The sequence below is a fragment of the Babylonia areolata genome, chromosome 8 (assembly GCF_041734735.1).
Source record: "Babylonia areolata isolate BAREFJ2019XMU chromosome 8, ASM4173473v1, whole genome shotgun sequence".
Lineage (NCBI taxonomy): Eukaryota > Metazoa > Mollusca > Gastropoda > Neogastropoda > Buccinidae > Babylonia > Babylonia areolata.
Window position 1 is genome coordinate 5,434,200 of NC_134883.1, and position 20,166 is coordinate 5,454,365.

Genomic DNA, 20,166 nt, shown 5'->3' on the forward strand with positions numbered 1-20,166 from the left:
AGCCATCGTATCGGACCGATCAGCTTTTCGTTCAGAAACAGGGATTTAAAAAAAAAAAAATTTTTTTAGAGGGGGGGGAGGGGGGGGGATTGAAAAGAAAGTCAAGGATAAAGCTCCACGTATCGCCTTTTATCTTCCTCCTTCACTATTAGTAATACATACACTCATTTGCGCGCGCGCGCGCACACACACACACACTACACACACACACACACACACACACACACACACACACACACACACACACACAGCACACACAGCGAACGCGCCTAGTTTGTGTGTTTGTGTGTGAGAGAGAGAGGGGAAGGATGAGGAGAGATTAGAAGTTGCACTCAGAGAGAGAGAGAGAGAGAGGGGGGGGGGGAGAAAGAGAGGGGAAGGATGAGGAGAGAGATTAGAAATAGCGCGCGCGCACACACACACACACACACACACATAATTCTAGCCAGAGCCAGAGCCCGTGGATGTGGAAACACGACGCTTCACTCTGAATGAGGAGGATATTTCAGGTGGCTTTGGTATTCCACCCACGCCACCCACGGTCACCTGATGGCAGCAGGCATAATACTGCGGATGTCGGTGACTGATGAAGGGGATTTTCCGCCCCATGCAGCCTCAATCACATCTCCACAGGGAATGATGGACAGTTCGGGGGGGTGGAGGCGGAGGAGAGACAGGGAGGGCGACAGGGGGAGGAGGGTCGGGGTGTCCTTCAGGGGCGATTTGAGCTTCCGGAAGAGGTGGAGTGATGCGTTGATGTCCTGGGGCCCCCGTTTATAGAGCAACTGAGAGAGATCCTGTGCTAGATAAGCGAGGTTTATCTCTGCAGGCCATTAAATCTTTATATTCGTGTTTCTTTTTCCGCGCGCGCGCGCGCGTGTGTGTGTGTGTGTGTGTGTGTGTGTGCTGTTTTGATTTTGGTGGTGTTTTGACTTTGGGACAGGCTAGGCTTAACACGCTTGATATATATATATATATATATATATATATATATGTGTGTGTGTGTGTGTGTGTGTGTGTGTGTGTGTGTGTGTGTGTGTGTGTGTGTTGGGGTTTTTATTTTTAGAGTTTTCTGAAATCAGACTGGAAGATGGTTTGGAAAGTGATAGAGATATATTTGTAAAATATAGTTTTGTGTGCTACTCTGGGGGTAAAGTAGCAAATTTAGCAGTTTCATCCCCTCAGATACCTGCTTTGCAGCTTTAGCTTAGTGACATTAAAGAACCCATAGAATTAGGGAGTGGGAAAAAATGCACGCACATATTTTATCCATCTGTCTATCTGTTTGTCAGTCTCTCCCTCTTCCTGTATCTCTCTCCATACACACACACACACACACACACACACACACACACACACACACACACACACACAGGTACACACACACACTCGCGCGCGCATGCACACACACACACACACACACACACACACACACACACACACACACACACACACACACACACACACACACACACACACACACATTTCTTTTAAAATAAATATTATTTATATCAACAAGATATCAAACATCATGGCAATTTCCATTTACGGTTTATATACGTACATGCGCGCACGAATGCGCACTCACACACACACACTCTCTCTATCCACTGAGACATCATCTCAGTCTCTGTCTCTCTCTACACCGCACCCCAATCCCTGTCTCCCGCCCCCCCCCCCCCTCCTCTGTAATTACGTACACACTCTCTTGCATGACACAAACTCGCTTGGGGTAATGTTTTTCCAGTGCTTGGGAACTGGAAAAAATAAAAGAGAGAAATAATTTATTTCCCTCAGTCTTAATCTTCTCGCTCTCTTTTATTGCGTAAAAGAGCAAATGCTGAAGCAGGATGAACTTATTTAGTGTTTATTTATTTATTTGTGTGTGTGTGTGTGTGTGTGTGTGTGTGTGTGTGTGTGAGAGAGAGAGAGAGAGCGAGAGAGAGAGAGAGAGAGAGAGATCGAACCTAGCATTATCTAATTCAATCCAGTCCCTTTACCAAAGGATGAAGTGACAGACGGCTTGAACAACTTTTTGCTTACATGCTCACCCATAGTCAGTGGGACTGAGTCACTGAGCGTGGCTGATGGTGTTTGTTTGCCTTCGAAAGTGAACTCATAGATGGGGGAATCGGGAAGGGAAACAACAACAACAACAGAATGCTTGCCGTCGAAGAGTGAATGGTTGTCTCACATGATCACTGTTGTGATGATGTGATCAGAAGGAGAACAGCTGTAAGAGAGGAAACTGGAGGAGATCGGAGGAGAGAGAGAGGGCGGGCAGAGAAGTATAAATCGACGCAACCCGGATCAGATCTGCCTATACCTTCTTCCGGAGGTCCTAAACAGTCAAGTGCAACATGTCTCCATAAATTGTCTGAACAGTTTCACTCACACTTGACACCCCCCCCCCTCCCCTCCCCCCTCCCTTGCCTGTCATTCAAACCTGTGTGCATGGGAGGGAAATAATCGACCATGCTTAAAATACAGTGACGTCCTTTCACTGATTTTGTCCGTAACATTTTCGTTTCGATAGCTTCCTCCACACTTCAGGGCCATTTAAGAGTGGGGTTGTCAACATAATTTGCATATTTGTATGTGAACCTGTGGAAATAGTGAAATATCGCTGAAACCCTTTATTTGATTTTATTTCATTTATAAAGTTCCCCTGTATTGACCCGAGAAACCTGTCGTTGGCACAAAACCTGGTACACAAGTAGGTCGATTTTAGTTGAGATATGCATGTATCTATCGTATGAAACTGAGCATCAGAAACTGAACGGGCAGAACATTGTTTGCTTCTGGTTGTCTTGATTTTTGACGATAGAAATTCCATAGAAGTAACATATAATTCTTTCGACAGATGCAGTCTTATTGGTGTCATTGTAATTGTCATCAGATTGTGGTAACTGGACCACCATTGTTACGAAAACACAAACAAAAGAAGCATCGGTTTTATCTTTATAGTTGCGGAAAACCGTGTTCACCAGAAATAAAAACCTTTTTATGTTTGTTTGAAGGTTTAAAGACGATTATCTCTCTCTCTCTCTCTCTCTCTCTCTCTCTCTCTCTCTCTCTCTCACATACACACACATACATATATATATAAATGCATGCACACATTTGCATCCTTCTATCCATCCTGGATAACCATCCATCCAATCTGAAGAGAACAGTAAAATAGAAGAGCAATGCAGAGTAAGGGTGGGGAGGGTAGAGGGAAAGTGGAGGTTGGGAGATAATGAAAACTGACTGCAGAAGATAAAAGTTACGTGTATGTATGCACACGCACCCTCTACCTCCCTCTCATGCGCTTTCTCTCTCCAATTTTTGCCAAGTGAAAGATGATGTCATGAGAGAGACCGGGGTCAGACAGGAAGTTTTGCTGATATGTGCCCAGTACTGAATTGTACGCTAATGGCTGCGAGCTAACGGATTATACTATAGTAATGTGTGAGAGTTTTGCTTTGTTGGAGCACTGTCTGCAGCTGCCTTTTAAAGATATAAAGCGATTCCGTGACTTCGAATTTCCCCACTCAGAATTACTGTTCTGGAATTGTTGGTCAAATTAACAGTCCAGTGACGTCTGGACCATTCTAGAATAGCCCACATTTTATCAGTTATGGAACTATGGTCATACAGAAACACAAAGAAGCAAACAAGCGAACGAGCAAGCATGCACGCACGCGAGCAAACTAACCAACCATGACTGAGATTGACTTCGATCCAGGAACCAGACTTAACCACTTTACGTCTCTCGATCTGCAAGAAGTCACCTTCAAGAAATGAGACTGCAGTCGACTTTATTTGCTTCACCAGTCAGCTTGTCACTCACCTCTCACTTCCTGCCGTGGAAACGAAGCCTTTCCGCCAACCGTCCTAAGATTTCTTTCCCTTTCCTGAAATGAGGGTCTGCTCGGATGTGATTGCGCACTGAGAATTATTCCTTCATTCAATTTCTGGCAGTGGGAAACAAAGTGAGAGAGCGCGCTTGTGTGTGTGTGTGTGTGTGTGTGTGTGTGTGTGTGTGTGTGTGTGTGTGTGTGTGTGTGTGTGTGTGTGTGTGTGTGTGTGTGTGTGTGAAGTCGCAAAAAGAGAACGCGAACACAAGTACGAATTTCCAGATTATGTAAGGATGGCTTTTTTTTCCAGACAGAAGTAGACTATTTGTTAAAGCAAGGAGCAGCCATTACTTTTTTTCACTGGCCCCCTCCAGCAGGATGTATTATCATTAACTTCGGCCGGTTTGTTTTTCAGTCTGTCTGTAAATAGCGATGCACAGCCATTTTTCTTAACCTACGAAGTGGAAATCTGGCCACTAGCTCTTGTAGCGAAAGGAGAGGTGTCAAACGGTATTTGGAGTGGATCTGTGGCACAATTAAGCAGTTTATCACAGCTTGTCAGCATCTCGGGGCTCACATTCAACAGCCAGCTTCGTTGTCCAGTCGACATAGTAATGCTTTGATTTAGTGTTTTATGTGTTAAATCCCATGAGGATTTGGTTGGAATGGGCGTGCTGTTAATACGAGAGTGGGTCTGTGCATGTTCTTCGTTCAACAGTTGTTGTGATATATATATATATATTCTTGTTCGAAATAGAAGCAGGTTTTGATTGAAGACAGCGTTACCCACAAATCAAGGAAAATCGTGTTTTCTGAGAAAGTCTATTTGTCTTTTAGAAAGAAATCACAGTGTGCGCTATTCTCCCATAAATAAACACATCCATTCTGTATATCTCCCTCATCTGAATTACGTCACAAAAGTTCAGTTCAGTTCATTTACTCAAGGGGGCGTCACTGTTCTCGGACAAAAAGCAGATGCCTAACCAACAGCGTAACCCAACGCGCTTGTCACAAATGCAAAGCTATATTGTGCCAGATGTCTGTAAGGTACAGAAAAGGAATTTGGGTGTCGATCGATTTACCATTCTACAATATTAATTCAAAACATCTTTTTTTTTTAATTTCACTTCTTGCCCTCACCCCCTATCAAGTATACAAGCCTCCATACCACCCAAAAGAAAATGGACCAAACTGGATGAGAAATCAACCAGCAATACCCCACAGCGCCAGACGAATCTATCATTCTCGAAAAGTCGGTAGTTGTGATGGACGTCGATAAAGTCGGTCAGCACAGGCTGGCACAGGGCCCAGATCGACGTTACGGCCTTTGTTTCTCTCCACTGGTCAGCTTGCCTCTCGTATCGCCCTTCAGTGGCCGCCCTTGGCAGGATTGTTCTCATTCCCTGCGCTTCCGAAAGAAAATAACACTCTAACTTTTCGTTTTCTTTTTGCTAAACCGTGAGCTCAGGTTTGTGAGAACGCTTGCAGGGAGTGATCACTCATAGCCAGGGAGAATGGATTTTAAAGTATGAGAGAGAGAGAGAGAGAGAGAGAGAGAGCGTGTGTGTGTTTGCTTGAAATCCACTCGCTTCAATCATTTATTGAAAAACAACACAGCTTGCAGAGCTCTGTGCGTGTATTCAGCAAAAAAACACAAAAAAACACAACAACAAAAAAACAAAAAACAACCATACTTTAGTATATATTCTACGTCTAATCGCATCACCCAATGTACAATCGCCATTATGTCACTCAAGCAAAACCTTACACACACACACACACACACACACACACACACACACACACACACACACATAAATATATTGTTCAATACGTCTGTAAGGTCAACGAAAGGGAAAGAGGTGTCCATCAACTTTCCTTTCCACGAAATACTTTAGATTATGTTTAAATCTGATCCACTCATCTCCTGCGGATTCCCAGCACGCCTCCAAATGAACTGGGTGACAGACCAGCAAGCAATACTTCACACCCCCAGACAAGCGAAACTTCACACCCTCAGACTCATCCCCAGTTTCATTCATTCCAGAAAATCAATTGCCCTTGTAGTGGAAGCCGATGAAGTCGGTCAGCACAGGCAGACGGAGAGGCGAATCGATGTTACAGGCTTCATTTCTCCACTGGCCAGCTTGCCTCTCTCGTTGTGGCTGCCATTGACAGGAAGCCTTTTCCACTCCGTGCCCTGTCTGTCCCTCCTTTTTCCTGACATGTGAGGCCAGGTTTCTGAGAGAGCCTACAGCTACCGGGAATTGGCATTCTCAGAGTGCCAGAGAGAGTGGCTTTTCAAGTGTGTGTGTGTGTGTGTGTGTGTGTGTGTGTGTGTGTGCTCACAAGGTCTGAATCGGTTTGAAATCACGGTGGTTCAAAAAGAAAATAACAGTATCAATTTTTCCCCGATGGATATGTGGGTTCAGTCATATTCGTGACATTTAACTTTATATCCACATGTAAGGGCATTACGTTTTTTTTAAAAACTTGATGCATGTGAGGTCTAGTATATAAATCAATGAAACGCTGTGCATTTTTATTTAGCATCTGATTTGCTTTTTCTTAATTTAATTTTTTTTAGCGACTTTGCATTGCCTTTTTACATTGACGGAAGCATCGTTTACATATATATATATATATATTTTTTTTTTGTGTTTTGTTGCTATCCTGTTTTTCATTTCACTGTATTACTTTTTACAACAAAGGAAAACGGTATTATGTTCGTTTATTTCAATTTTTTCAAGGCAGACAAATGTATTGAACGTCAGTCAGTCAGTGTGACTCAGTTTGTTTAGTGCCTCTGCAAGGCAATTTTCGCTGCAGAGAATTCTTTGTGTTGTGTGTGAGTGTGTGTGTGTGTGTGTGGGGGGGGGGGGGGGGGGCGGTGTCTGCCAGTATTTCTGCCAGTTTATATTTAGCGGTTGGGAGAGGAGGCCGAGGTTGCAGGGGAGAAAGTGGAACTTCCTTGGTGATCGACTGACCCATCTACAGTCCAGACTCTCAGTGTCTTCCCCACTTTGTCACGCCGGTATGTCCAAAGCCCATAATTGGAAGTGGATAAATTCGTCACCTCAGGCAATTAGAAAGCGCAATCATTGGTTTGGACATCCATTTCACCCACTCTCCCGTTCACCCCACACTCCAAGTCAGTGAAACAGAAGTCATGCCGCATTTTTTTTTTTAATTTTTTTTTTTTTTTACCCCTGTTCCCTCAAATGTATTGCGACAGAAATTGATTCTGTTTTTTTTTTTCATTTATTTATTTTTTTTTGTCGTTTCATCATTTTTTAGGTTAGTTTATTTTTTGCATGCTATTGTACGATTTTCTTTCTCGTTCCTCCTCCTCCTTTCTTCTTCATTTTCATCATCTCTTCCTACTCCTCATTTAGGCATGGAGAAAAATAGTTTCTCTCTGGTTGTCTGTTTCTGTCAGTTTGCTTGCCTGCCTATCCCCGCTCCCCCCCTCCCCCCAAAAAAGACAACCAAAAGAAAACAACAAAACAAACAAAAAACAAAACAAAAAAACAACCGACTTGGTGGCTGGCTGGCCAGCAAAAATCTTCATACCCAGCAGTCCTTGGAAGACGTCCGGGTAGAGCGAACACATATGCATGCACGCACCACACACACACACACACACACACACACACACACACACACACACACACACACACACACACACACACACACACACACACACACACACACACGCACGCACGCGCGCGCGCGCGCCAAACAATAACAGCAACAAAAACTACAACAAAAAACAGAACAAAACAAAAAAGAAACACGAATATAAGCAGATAGTGACACAGGCAAATAACTCACCTCCACCAGGCAAGGAGGGGAGTCCCAATCGACGTGGCTTTGCTTCGAGACCTCCGGTTGTCATCATTTCACGTGCCCTTCATCTGATGCCGTTCACTAAAAACCTTTCCGCTCACTCCCCGTCCTCTGTTTTCATTTTATTTCATGACATGTGGAAGACGGGCTTTGGCAGATGTGTTATACGTGCTGGGAATGAGAGAGTTGCACACGACAATGTTGTCGTTGTTTTGCATTTTCCATCTATTTATCTGTTCATTTGTTTATTCGTTTGTTTTGGTGCGTATTTTGCGTGTGAGGAAATACGGTATTTTGCAGAGAGAGACAGAGTTATCCGGTGCTGATGATGATGGCAGTGGAGAAGGTATTTTGAGAAGGAGGCAATGTGGAAAGGAGGGGACGGGAATGAGAATGAGAATGGAAGGGGAGGGTAGAGAGGAGGGGATAGAGTTATCTGTAAAATTTTGTGTCCATTTGGATGATATTCATATCCCTGGATTGAAGACAGACACAGTAAATCTGAAGGTGAAAGAAAAGTTGAGAGAGATGGTGGTGGGAGGTATGGTGAGTGCATGGGAGTTCAAGTTTCTCTCTGGCTGTCCTTTCGGCTTGTCATTCTATACTTGCCTCTCTGTCTGCCTGTCTTCGCTCGAAAAGGTAAACCAAACCAAGCTCGGTGGTCGATTGACAGGCACGAAGTGCTTGTCCACAGCTATCTTAATGGCCAGGATCAGTCCCAGAAAGCCGGTATATAGTCCTTGGAAGATGTCTGGGGAACAAATTGGTCTCCTTACGGCTCAGCGAGCCAGGCAGGCAGGGAAGGAGGGAGGGAAGGGGATGTAGGAGATGTGGTAGTCCACCCAGTAGATGTGGCTTTGCCTTCCTTTCTCTTGCCGGCCATCTTGTCACGTGATGTCCATTTCCTGCTGATGACTGGAAGATTTTCCATTCTCTCCTTGTCCTGTTTTGCTGCATTTCCTGAAAGGCGGGGGTGTCGTCAGATTGCGTGCCGGGAATGAGGGCGAGGTGTACAGCGAAAAACTATTTTATTTTCGGGTTGTTTGTTCACTATTTTTTATTTGTTTTATGTGTGCTTGCTTATATATATATATATATATATATATATATATATATATATATATATATATATATATGTGTGTGTGTGTGTGTGTGTGTGTGTGTGTGTGTGTGTGTGTGTGTGTGAGAGAGAGAGAGAGAGAGAGTATTAACACGAAACTTTATATTTTGTTATGTGCCTACAAGAGGATGAACTTTTTATCACTTCGGCTGTCTGTCTGACTTAATGCTTGCTTTTGCCCGCATGTGCACATGAAAACAGAACAAAGCTGAGTTAACGACTCCGCAACAGCAGCAAAAAAGTGCAGACACATGGCCATCTTAATGGCCAGGATCACTCCCAGAAAGCCGGCAGTCCATGGAAGAAGTGAACAGGCAGGCAAGCAGGAAGGGAAATTCTCTGCCGGCCATCATGTCACGTGCTCTTCCACTCTCTCCATGTCCCATGTTTCCCTCTTATTTCTTGAAGTGTGCGGGTGTTATCAGATTACGTGCTGAGAATGATGTTGATTCCCCCACCCCCTTTTTTTCCACTTTGTATATTTTTGTGTGTGTGTGGTTATTTATGCATTTACTTACCTATTTTAGATTAGTTATTTTCATTGTTTCACTCATTCAAGCAATCATTTAGTCGTTTGGGGGGGACAGACAGAAAGAGAATGATGACGACGACGTTGATGGTGGTGACAAATTCACCGTGCAAAGCTGAATCTTAACAAGCTAAACACAACGAGAAGTGATTTGATTCAGTACCACACGCCTGGCCTCAAGACACAGACAGCCCCCTCACCTCTGTGTGCGGAGCGTCGTTCCAGCCATTTGGGGACTTTACCTTTAGGCAGACGGAGTACCATGCAAGTGAAATGATTCGAATTTCAACGAAGATACTGGAGGCCAGACGGGTCGTAGAGATGTCCGTCTGCTGGTGGAGCGGTCGCTTACGACGGTCGATTTCCCGTTGCCGTACACAGAAACATTCGTTGGAAGATGGAGGCGTGCCTTTACTTTGAAGTCACTGGAAAGGTCTCGCAGTCTTTTTCACTCAAGCGGGAGCAGACCGGTTTAGTCTGTGTTGGGCATGTGTTGAGAAACTTTGGCCGCTCGTGACTGTCTTTCGTCGTGGCTGCTTGACTCTTTCTACTTCAACTGTTCTGCGATTGACATTACTAGAACTACTACTATAACCACTACTGCTGCTCGTGGTGCTGTTATCACTTCAGCTGCCACTACTACGTATTGATAAGCCAACGCGCCAAGTTAATAAAAGGGGGGAAACAAAAGCTTTCAGCAAATGTAGATATTGGAAAGGGGGATGTCTTTGCTACGGACATCATATTGTAAAATATTAACGTTCTGGGACTGGCGTGCTTGTGTTTGAAGTTGTAGCACTGCCCGGTCTTGAAATTATGCCTTAAGATTTTCTCTTTGATATTGCTGTTCTGTGTTCTACCCTTTCTTGTCTGCTATGTCATACCCTAATTTTGGCCTTCCCCTTTAACTGGACAAAATATTGTTGGTGTGTCTTATATCTTATTAAAGGTATTTGTTTTTCAAGACAAAGGTTTGCTTTTCGGTTGTTCCTGTCTATATAATTATGTAGGCTTTTCAAGATGTGTTTTAACCTATATTATGTTTTCACACTATGTGTTCGACAGCAGAGCGCATACATAATTAGCGTGTATGCCAATGCTTTTTTTCTGTAGTGTTTATACGAATATTTGCAAGATAAGCGTTAAAAACTTCGTCCATTCCAACAACGTCACAAAACCAGGGGTGGTAAGTAAGCGCACATAACACTGCTGTCCCTTGTAAGCTGGTCGATGAGAGGGTGTGCTGTGCATTTTAAGCAAGAATGTTTTTGGTTGATGCCTCGCAAAATCGCGCGCGCGGCTCTGTGTGTGTGTGTGTGTGTGTGTGTGTGTGTGTGTGTGTGTGTGTGTGTGTGAGAGAGAGAGAGAGAGAGAGAGAGAGAGAGAGAGAGAGATAACGAATATCAAATGTATATTCATCCATGTAAGCACACAGACAGGCACGAAGGTAAAAGTTTTGTTTGCTGCATGTTTATATATCTTTGATGCTTTTTTTAATCGACCGAAACGTATTTCACAAATACGACACGAAGAGCTGCCCAGTAATATTTTAAAATCCTTTTTCACACAATTCACTAACTTCCTTGAAAACAGTTTGCGCATTTCAATGATCCTCCAGTACAAATATAGACTTAGGGAATCTTCGAATTTGACAGATTCCGTGCCTATTCTTCGTTTATATTGCTTGTTTCATGTGAAGAATAAAGTCTGGTTTCAGGCTTGACGGTGGAGTTATTTTATCCCCTTTTCCTCTGTAAAGATTCGTCGTCTTTTTTCTTTTTTTCACCACAACCCACAACATACCCCAGTCCGCCTTTGCCTCACACTCGCCTCTCTGACCCCCTTTTCGCCAAACCGGGTTTTTAATCTCGCGATGCTCTTTTCTCGCCAGCGGTCGATGGTCGGCTCTTACACGCCTGCCAAACCCGCCTTCCCCAAGACCTCCAGTTCTTTTGTGTCCCTGGTCACTTGTGGACGTGGCCATCAATCTCCCAACAAATAACCACGTCCATAATGGAAGGAATGAAACAATAAACAAAACTAGCGAGTGAAAGAAATAAATATCGTCTCCTGGGTTCATAGGCTGCAGTAGCTGCGATCTCTGGCTTGTGTAAACCCATGCGTTTTTACGAAAATGATTTTATGTTCTTGTTGTTTGATTTTTCTTTTCTTTAAGTTTAAGGCAGCAATAATTTGTTCCCGGGATGCATTGCGTGTGGATATTCTTGGTTATGTTTTTTTTTGTTGTTCTTTTTTGTTTGTTTTTATTTTGTTTTTCTTCCACCCGATAGAGAGGTGCAGACATGTATAACAGGGCATCATCGTGCTTGTTGAAGATAAATAACGACATCCACACTCACAGTTAATACAAGACTTACCCGGGATTCAAACCATAGATCCTCAGGGTGAAAACCCAGTGTTTTAAACACTCCTTATCATGACTGGCAGTGTAGACAGGTAGATAGGTGGGTTATTAATAAGATACATGGAATGGAGGAATGAAAGAATCAAGGAGAAAAAAGGATGGATAAGAGAAAGAAAACAGGCTTACAAGCAAGCATGATTAAATGATTGAATTAATGTTAACGAAGGCGCACCATGGGTATTATGTATTTAAATGTACGAGCATATATGCCTGCATTTACACTTACTCGTGTGCATGCGAACTGTCTTAAAGGCAGACAGGTAGATCATGGGCGCGCGCGCACTCACAAATGCACCATTACAATTAAAAACACCCTTGTACGTGGAAGACCGTCAGTGGACGCTTAAGGCAGATTTAAACGAAGACAAGAGCTTGTTCCAATCTCCAGAAGATTCGCATTTTTAGTCTTGAGCGTGCGGTGCCGTTAAAATGGTCCAGAAATAGAAACGTGACCCTCAGCTCCTCTCTGATTGGAAATAACTCTTTCTCTAAAAGACATAAATATTTCCATTTCATAGAATTTTGAATCGAATGTCAGAACCACGACGAAGGACAACCAGCCGTAATGCATGGAATGTTCTAAATACAAAGTTATAAATAGAAAACAAGAAGAACTTCCTAGAATCTTATGGAACTATTACGTACTTGCAATTTCTAACCGTTTCACAATTATTACATTTGTAAAACCCTGTGGAACGTTTTAGCAGCTTCAATAGCTATTACATACTTCCGTTTTCTGTTCAAATGATAATGAATAGATAAACGTCACACACAATTACAAAACATCCAAGCAAAATGTAAACATGCATATTTGGGCCAACCAACAGTACTTCGTGGGGGGAACTAATCTGTACACACACGCGCGCACGCACACACACACACACACACACACCTAGTGATTTAGTTTCAATGACACTTTTTCTGACAGTTCCGATCTATTATGACCAAAAGTTCCTCATACGAAAAAAGTCTTTACATAGAATTAACACAGTTCGGTATGCTGATGGATTTAACGTTAGTTTAAAGACAGAAAAAAAGCTGTGAGTATTTATTGGGATACTAAGACTAATTTGGTGAGAAAACTTTTGCCAGATCCTGGGATTTGGTTTGTAGTGAGAGCAGATGTCCGACTTTTTTGACTGTGATTATTTGAGTACAAATATTTTTGGAATGGTTGAGGGCGGCGAGAGTGAAACAAGTGAATAATCTACGTGGAGTAATGTAAAGTTTTCTTTTTTTGGAATGGTTGAGGGCGGCGAGAGTGAAACAAGTGAATAATCTACGTGGAGTAATGTAAAGTTTTCTTTGCATGGAGATTGCACCAGTGCCGCCACCTCTCTGTCTACTCTTCATGCATGAATTTGGTCGTAGGGTTTTTCCTTCCTCTCATCCCCGCCTCCCTTAAAAACACAACCAAACGAAACAAATTTCCCCTTATTTGCGAGAAACCGTCATTGCCTGGGGAATGGATGCATCAGCATTTTCTCATGCCGCCCTTTTACAGCTTTCGTGGCCATCGGCTTAAAGTACATAAGCACCACTCGTCGTCCTTGTCATTGCCTTCCTCTGTGATTTCATGCTCATTTTCTTTATATCTCCCTTCTCTCACGCCCTCTGTGGACACGATTTCGTTCGTTCATTCGATCTCTCTCTCCCTTCCCCATTTAACGATATTTATGTGTTTATTATTCTTTACAGAAGGAATGGAATGAGCAAGCAGACACTGCCACCACAGCAAACTGGCTGATGTTCATACAGCAGGCATGCGATGACTAAACAAACATCTTTGCTATCACTGACCAGGTCCATGACAATGTATTATCTGTTCCCACCAAAAATCTTCTGTGACCTCCATTATTTCTAGAAGTCCACTGTGAAAAGCATTAATTTTCTTGTCTTGTTGTCAACTTTTATTATTAGTAGTAGTAGCAGTAGTAATGTTCGTCAAAGTAATGATTGTAATTCACGAGTTGAGAATTTTTCCAACTCTGGGCCATCAAAACAGCTGGTTGAACAATGAAAGTTTGATGCCACGTAACCCAGACATTTTTGCATTGCTGTGGACGTGTTTTTTTGTTGTTGTTTTTTTACCCCCCAAGTGTTGGCTTTGTTTGGGACATGATCCTTTTTGTCATGATAAGGATGTGTGGATGCGAACATCGCACTGCTAAGTGTCCTGGACTTCAGTATTGAAACTGGACTAATCTGGGTAAAGATAGAATTACAAGAAACGATCGACCTCAATGGCTGTTGATGTTTCAAAAGCACTGTTTTCGATTGCCGGTTTTTATTTTTATTTTTTCACACAATATATTGTGACCATCTGCCGTGTGTTGTTCAGTTAATGTGTTTTCCAGAGAATTCATTGTTGAACAGAATGAGTGAGACCTAATCTGCACAGTGTATTTCATATATGAAACGCTTATCAGACGCATTTTATACATGTAGCCGTGTACCGAGCGGTTATTCAAGGGTACGGCACAAAAGACTCTCTGTGTTTTCTCTGTTGGACTTCACTGAACCTGCAGGCACCGCACTTCCATTGTCCACATGTGGAAGTTTTATACAAATGGCGGAGCGCACTCTACTTCTCGGGCTTGAACTCGGGGGTTCGCATCGATTTCCCGCAGCTCTCGCAGCAGCAAACAGCGCATGCGGCACGAGATGGCTTGAGCAAGCACCATCCCCCAGCAGATTCCGCGCCAGAGTCCTGAGCGGCAATCAATGGCATTGACGGAAAGAGCGTGTTCTGGTTGGGGGGTGAACAGTGAGCGGAGTGCTGGAGTAAAAATAGCTTCATGACGTATTATTTTCAACCGGTAGGAACAGGCTGATGTTAGGGACGCCCTCTAGCCTTCATGCCGCCAAGAGACGATGGCTTTCGCGGGCGCCGATACCCAAGACAATTCAGTGGGAGCAGAGAGAGAGAGAGTGGAGTGAACGTTGTATAGTCGTTGTTGATCACTGCTGCTGCTACTGCTTCTGCCGCTAGCGTGGCCAGCCTGCTTTGACGTCACGGAGGAAGTGGGTCAGTTATTTCGGGAGGGACTGTCGCAGAAAGCCTTGGCGGTTGGCGTCATCGCGCGTCCTGTTGGCCTCTTGGAACTTGTCTATTACCAGCTGTGTGGGAGGCCGAGGAGAGCTCTTTCTTTCTATCTCGGGATCTGCGCAGGAGTGGTTCGTCCTTGCTGGAACTGGCAGGTGAGCGTGCTAGAGTGATAGTTTTATTTAGTTATTTCTTTATTTTTTGTTGGTAGACTTTTGGTTCATGCCACGTTTGATTTTCATTTATTTACTGAATAGGTGATTGATTCATTGATGATTATAGTCTGGTAATGTATTGGTGAGCTTTTCGTTGGAGAAAGGTTATAGTTTCTATCCATTCATTGAAGTAAGTCCGTTCATTGATCGGGTGAATGAATTTGGCCTCTGTCTCTCTCTATCTCTCTCTGTGTCTCTCTCTGTCTCTCTGTCTCGTGTTCTTTGTTCGTTTTTGCTTAGTTCAAAGTCTGTCAATCTGTTCACTACATGTACAAGATTCATTCTTTTTCTGTTTAGTTTTTGTACAGCAGCGAATAATTTGGGTTATGTCATCAAGGCGAGTGTAGATTTATTCGGTTTGATAGTTAGAATTCTGCATGTTGATTTTATTGTTTGTTGAGATTTCTTTGTTCTTGTTCGTCTTCGTTCCTGTCTCCTATCTATTTCTCTCTCTCTCTCTCTCTCTCTCTCTCTCTCTCTCTCTCTCTCTGTGTGTGTGTGTGTGTGTGTGTGTGTGTGTGTGTGTGTGAGACAGAGACAGAGATCATTGGACTGTGCAATTCGCAGACGTTCAACATCGTCTTATCACATGTGAAATTGTGTGTGTTCATGGATCAACTTTTTTTTTAATTTAATTTTTACGTTGATTCGAAATTTTCAAAAAGATTAATATATCATATTCTCTAAAAGCATGAAAAGATAAGTATGTGTTATATATTTAGTTAATGTTTTCTCCTTAGGATTTGGATGGCTTATGTTGTAGAGTAGGCATACATGCTTAGGCATACATGCTCAGTCACGCACATGCTACATACTCGCACGTATGGACACACACATACACACACGCGCACGCAGGCGCGTGCGCGCACACACATGCATGCACACACGCTCACTTATTACCATGACAAATGGTTTGTCCATTTGCTGAAGGAATTTTTTTCATCTCTTCTTTTTGAAAGCTACAGAAGAAATAAGGCAAAATTATTATTGAAGTATTTGTTGAACCGAACACACACACACACACACACACACACACACGATTTTTTTTTTTTAGCCGGAATGTCGCAATATGTTCACAGTTCTCAGAGCAGGGAAAACATCCACCCACATTTTAGTGTTTTACCTTTCAGTAGTTTTGTACTTCTCTTTTTACGTGAACAAAGCCGTGTTCTTTGCATGTTTTAGCTATTGAATTCTACGTGAGTTAAAAAATCGGTTAAGGAGAAATGGAAAATATGAGTTATGAGGAATATGCATTCTGGACAAAACTTCTTTGTAAAGCACAGTACTGTTCCTGTTTGTAATGTTTTTATTGCAATAGATGGATTGGGACAACGATCCTTCAGAATGATTAAAACAGAGATACTCTGCAAAGAAATGTTACGGAATACCAGTTACTTGTGAAAACAGCAGAACTGACATTGTTATGCAATCATTTGTACTTTGTATGAGAGTCAATCGTCAACGGTGATGAGAATAAGCGCGCCGTAACACTGTTCACAGGAGGGATCTGTGTTGTCTCTTGTTTTCTTTTCTTTTTAAACAGTTTAATTGTTGCCGGTGAACTTGTTTCCCCAAACATCTCTTAAACCTTATCATCCAACTTTTCACCATTTGTTTCTCTTCTTTTTTCTCTCCCTCCCTTCCGTCTTCTTCTGCTATATTGTTTTTGTTTTCTGTGGTATCTGTTGCTTCATTCTTGCATTCGTTTTCTTTCTTTCTTTTTTTTCTCTCTCTCTCTTTTTGTTGTTTTTTGGAGGGGGACGTGTAGTCGAAAAAACAAAAATCTGAGAGCACAAACATGTACATTAAGACTGCGACATTCCATGAATATATCAGTGGTGACCTGGCGGATTATGGAGAATCATTACTCGAAAGTGAAGAATTTCTTACATGACTGACAGTTGACGGATTTGTTGCATAACTAACATATCAAAATTTAGATTGTACTATGAGATGATTGAGATTGTTCTGTACTTGTTTATGTAAAACAGTTCGTTGAAATTTTGGTAAATGAGCATCCTCCTGTGTTGTCTCTTCCAAAGTTTTTATGCCTTTCATGTACTATATCCGCGGTTTGATACTCTTTTATCCCTGCGTGAACCCTGTTTCGCAACCGAGTAAAGAAAAAAAAAACAGTGATGCCATTTCGTAAGCATGTTGATATTTTTTTTCTACAATGTATTCATTTCTTTCTTTCCGTGAGTCCCATTTGAACCTTTTCCGTGAAAACAAATACCACCAAAGTATTTTAAGATACAAGAGACAGTCTTGTTCATGTGTTTTGCGCCATTGGACTGAGTGTGACGAAAAGCTGTATAGGTTTTAAACAATGTCTTTGATCCGTTTTGTGTTTGAGCGGGGGAGTTCCCCCCGTCTCTCATTTTCCTGGCGGTGCTTATAGTACACGTGCATAGAAGGGGTCTTAACCTATGCCTACGTTGTTTATTGTAAGTTGAGTATAACTAGTAATTCATGTTAGCGTGGTGTGCAGTTGTATCAGTCGTTGCCGTCGTTTGTAGTATAATGTCCAAACTACAGCTCGTCATGTCTTTCCCTTCCCACCACTTCCTTTTAGTGGGTATACATCGGCACTTGCTTGCTAGTTTGTAAATTGCTTTAAAATAGTGTTCACAGACAGCGGTGTGGAATTGGTTCCTTTCCGTCACCACGAAGTGCCTGAACAAGTTACCAACACTGATCAGCCTGGAACACCGACCCGTTGAGCGACCATGTTGCATGCATTGTCAGCCCCGTTATGACAACAGTTGCATCCTCTTAACACCCAGTGGTCCCAGAGAGGCAATACTAGCGCATGCGCAGCAATGAAGAAGTGGTGGGGGGTCAGTTATCATCCATCGACCGTTGCAGCTTGGCTAAATGGGAGTAATACGCTAAGTGTGCATAAACACTGGGGCCTGAGGGTGGCACACGGCTGATGTTGACGCTGACCGCAGTGTGTGCCAAGTCTCTTGGGCTTCTCCACTTTGGGGGAGAAGGGGCTGGATCGTCTGTGCACACGTCACATGTTCTGAAGTGCTTTCAGGATCACACTGCGGCAACTATATTTTCTGATGTCCGATTGGTGTTAAATATATTTTGGTTAGTTCATTTCGAAGCCATTTACTCTTCCAGGTTTTCCGAAAAAATGAAAACATCGGACACTAAATATTATGTGAAATGTCCAGTTTAGTTTTTTCTCTCTCCATGTTTCCCCCCTGCCGTACTGAAAATATACGGACCCCGTGTTATTTCTTTTACTGCATGGGTTTTGTGTAAGAGAAAGAGAAACATGCTGAGGTTTCGAACCGTTCATTAAAAAAAAAAAAAAAAAAAAAAGAAAAGAAAAGAGGACGATCTCAAGGGAGATAGGGAAGGAAAAGAGAAACAATTTATATTTGTTTTCTTTAATTCTACGGTTGCGCCGAGGGATAGAGAAAATGTGGTATGTGCGAGTAGTACGGGTGAGATTCAAAAGAAGTTATTCGAAAATTCCTGTTGAAAACTTATCAGTATAAACTGTGGAGTAATTACAGACCTGCAGAATAAATTTGTCAAGCGAGCACCATCATCGAAAGGGCTACTGTTACACGACTGTCTTCCTTTGGTAGCTGGCAGCGAGATGTCACCGTTTTCGTTGATGGTACATGTTGATGAGATGGTTTGTTGATGAAGAAAACAAACTCACTTTCTAATCAAATCAGCTGGCGGTGTCACAGGGATGAGGGGGGCGGGAGGACCAGCACGATGAGATCGATGAAAGACTGAGCAATGAAAAGCTAGGTTGAACATTCTGTTGGGAATTGGTCGATTGCAGGGCGGCCTGCCACTGCGGGGATCAGACCCACAAGCACGATTCTACTGCTGTGTTGGTGTCATTGAAGATTGGGTTCCTCTTCTTTGACGATTTATGCATGTCTGCACGAAAGCCCAGTTGATGTTTCGAAAGCACAAGAAAAACTGAATGTGTGGTTATGATATTAAAGCAAACTAATCATGTGTGTTTTCTATTTCTTTGGTGTGTGTTTTTTCTATCACTTAGTTTGTATTATGTTTTGTTCAGTTTTTGGATCAGTTTTTTTTCTTTTCTTTCTTTCTTTCTTTCTTTCTTAATCTATTTTTTGTCATAGATTGTGCATTTGTATGCGAATCACGAGTTTCCTGTGCTCGCTTCACCCCCCCTCTCTCTGTGTGTGTCTCTTTCACTCGTCCTCTCTCTCTCTCTCTCTCTCTCTCTCTCTCTTCCTTTTTTTCTGTCCTCTCTTTCTCTTTTCTCCCTGTCAACCCACACATGGTATCTCATTCTCCTTGGTCCCGTTTCAACTCATTACGGCTTGGGCAAGTCATGCTTCCCTTGTTTCCACTTCATTTGTTGTGCTTTCATCACGAGGATTCGCTGGTAACGCCATTCTTGCTGGGTACAGAGAGCACAGCGGGATCGATCGCATAACGAGTGCGGATGGAAAACACGACGCGAGTGCGTTACGCTGCTGGGAATAGAAAAGAGTCTGTTTCGTTGGTGTGTGTGCTCTTTCTGTCTGTCTTTCTTGTTATCAAGATATTTTTTGTTAACACGAATAGAATGTGAAAGCGTAGAATTATTTTCCGATTATGATGGGAAAATAATGATGATGATGTTAGTTTTTCGTCATCATCATCATCATTATCAGATGAACTCTGCAGACTTCATTTTGTTGTTATTCTTCTTGTTTCTGCCATTTTTGGTTAGGAGCTTAAAACAGAGGATAGGGATCTTCTACATCACACATTATCCTTTATTTGCTGTGTTACGATAGGAATCTTATTCAGTTGAACAACTTAAGAAACTGTTGCTACAGAAGAAAATGTGCCCAGGAGGCTGAAAGTGATATTTTCTCAGTTGCCTTTTTTTAATATCATCCTCATCGGAAGTTAAAGAAGTTAGTAATTGCAAAAGGAGAGTTTAATTCCTCGCAGGAACGTGTTTGTCGTGTACGCATTGTGTGGGCTTTTTCCGAACCTGACCAGATCTACATTTGTTATTATTGGTATTAGAAAAAAAGAAAAGAATTCCGACGGATAGTTTTCTTTTCACTTTTCCCTACTTTTATTCTCTTCCACGAAATAACAGAAGCATCCCCAGGAGACGCTTCTTTGTCAC

At 42.6% G+C, this 20,166-nt stretch overlaps 1 protein-coding gene across 2 annotated transcripts in view; it reads left to right on the top strand.

Moving 5' to 3' along the window:
• LOC143284481 (TBC1 domain family member 30-like) overlaps positions 1-20,166 on the top strand; it is a 95,370-nt gene that overhangs the window by 28,786 nt on the left and 46,418 nt on the right. The window contains exon 1 of one of the 2 annotated variants that reach the window (XM_076591166.1): positions 14,707-14,966. The exons of the other annotated variant lie outside the window; for it this stretch is intronic. The gene's annotated coding sequence lies outside the window, so the exon portion shown is untranslated. Of the gene's footprint in view, positions 1-14,706; positions 14,967-20,166 lie in introns of those variants that run through there. 2 annotated transcript variants of the gene reach the window in all.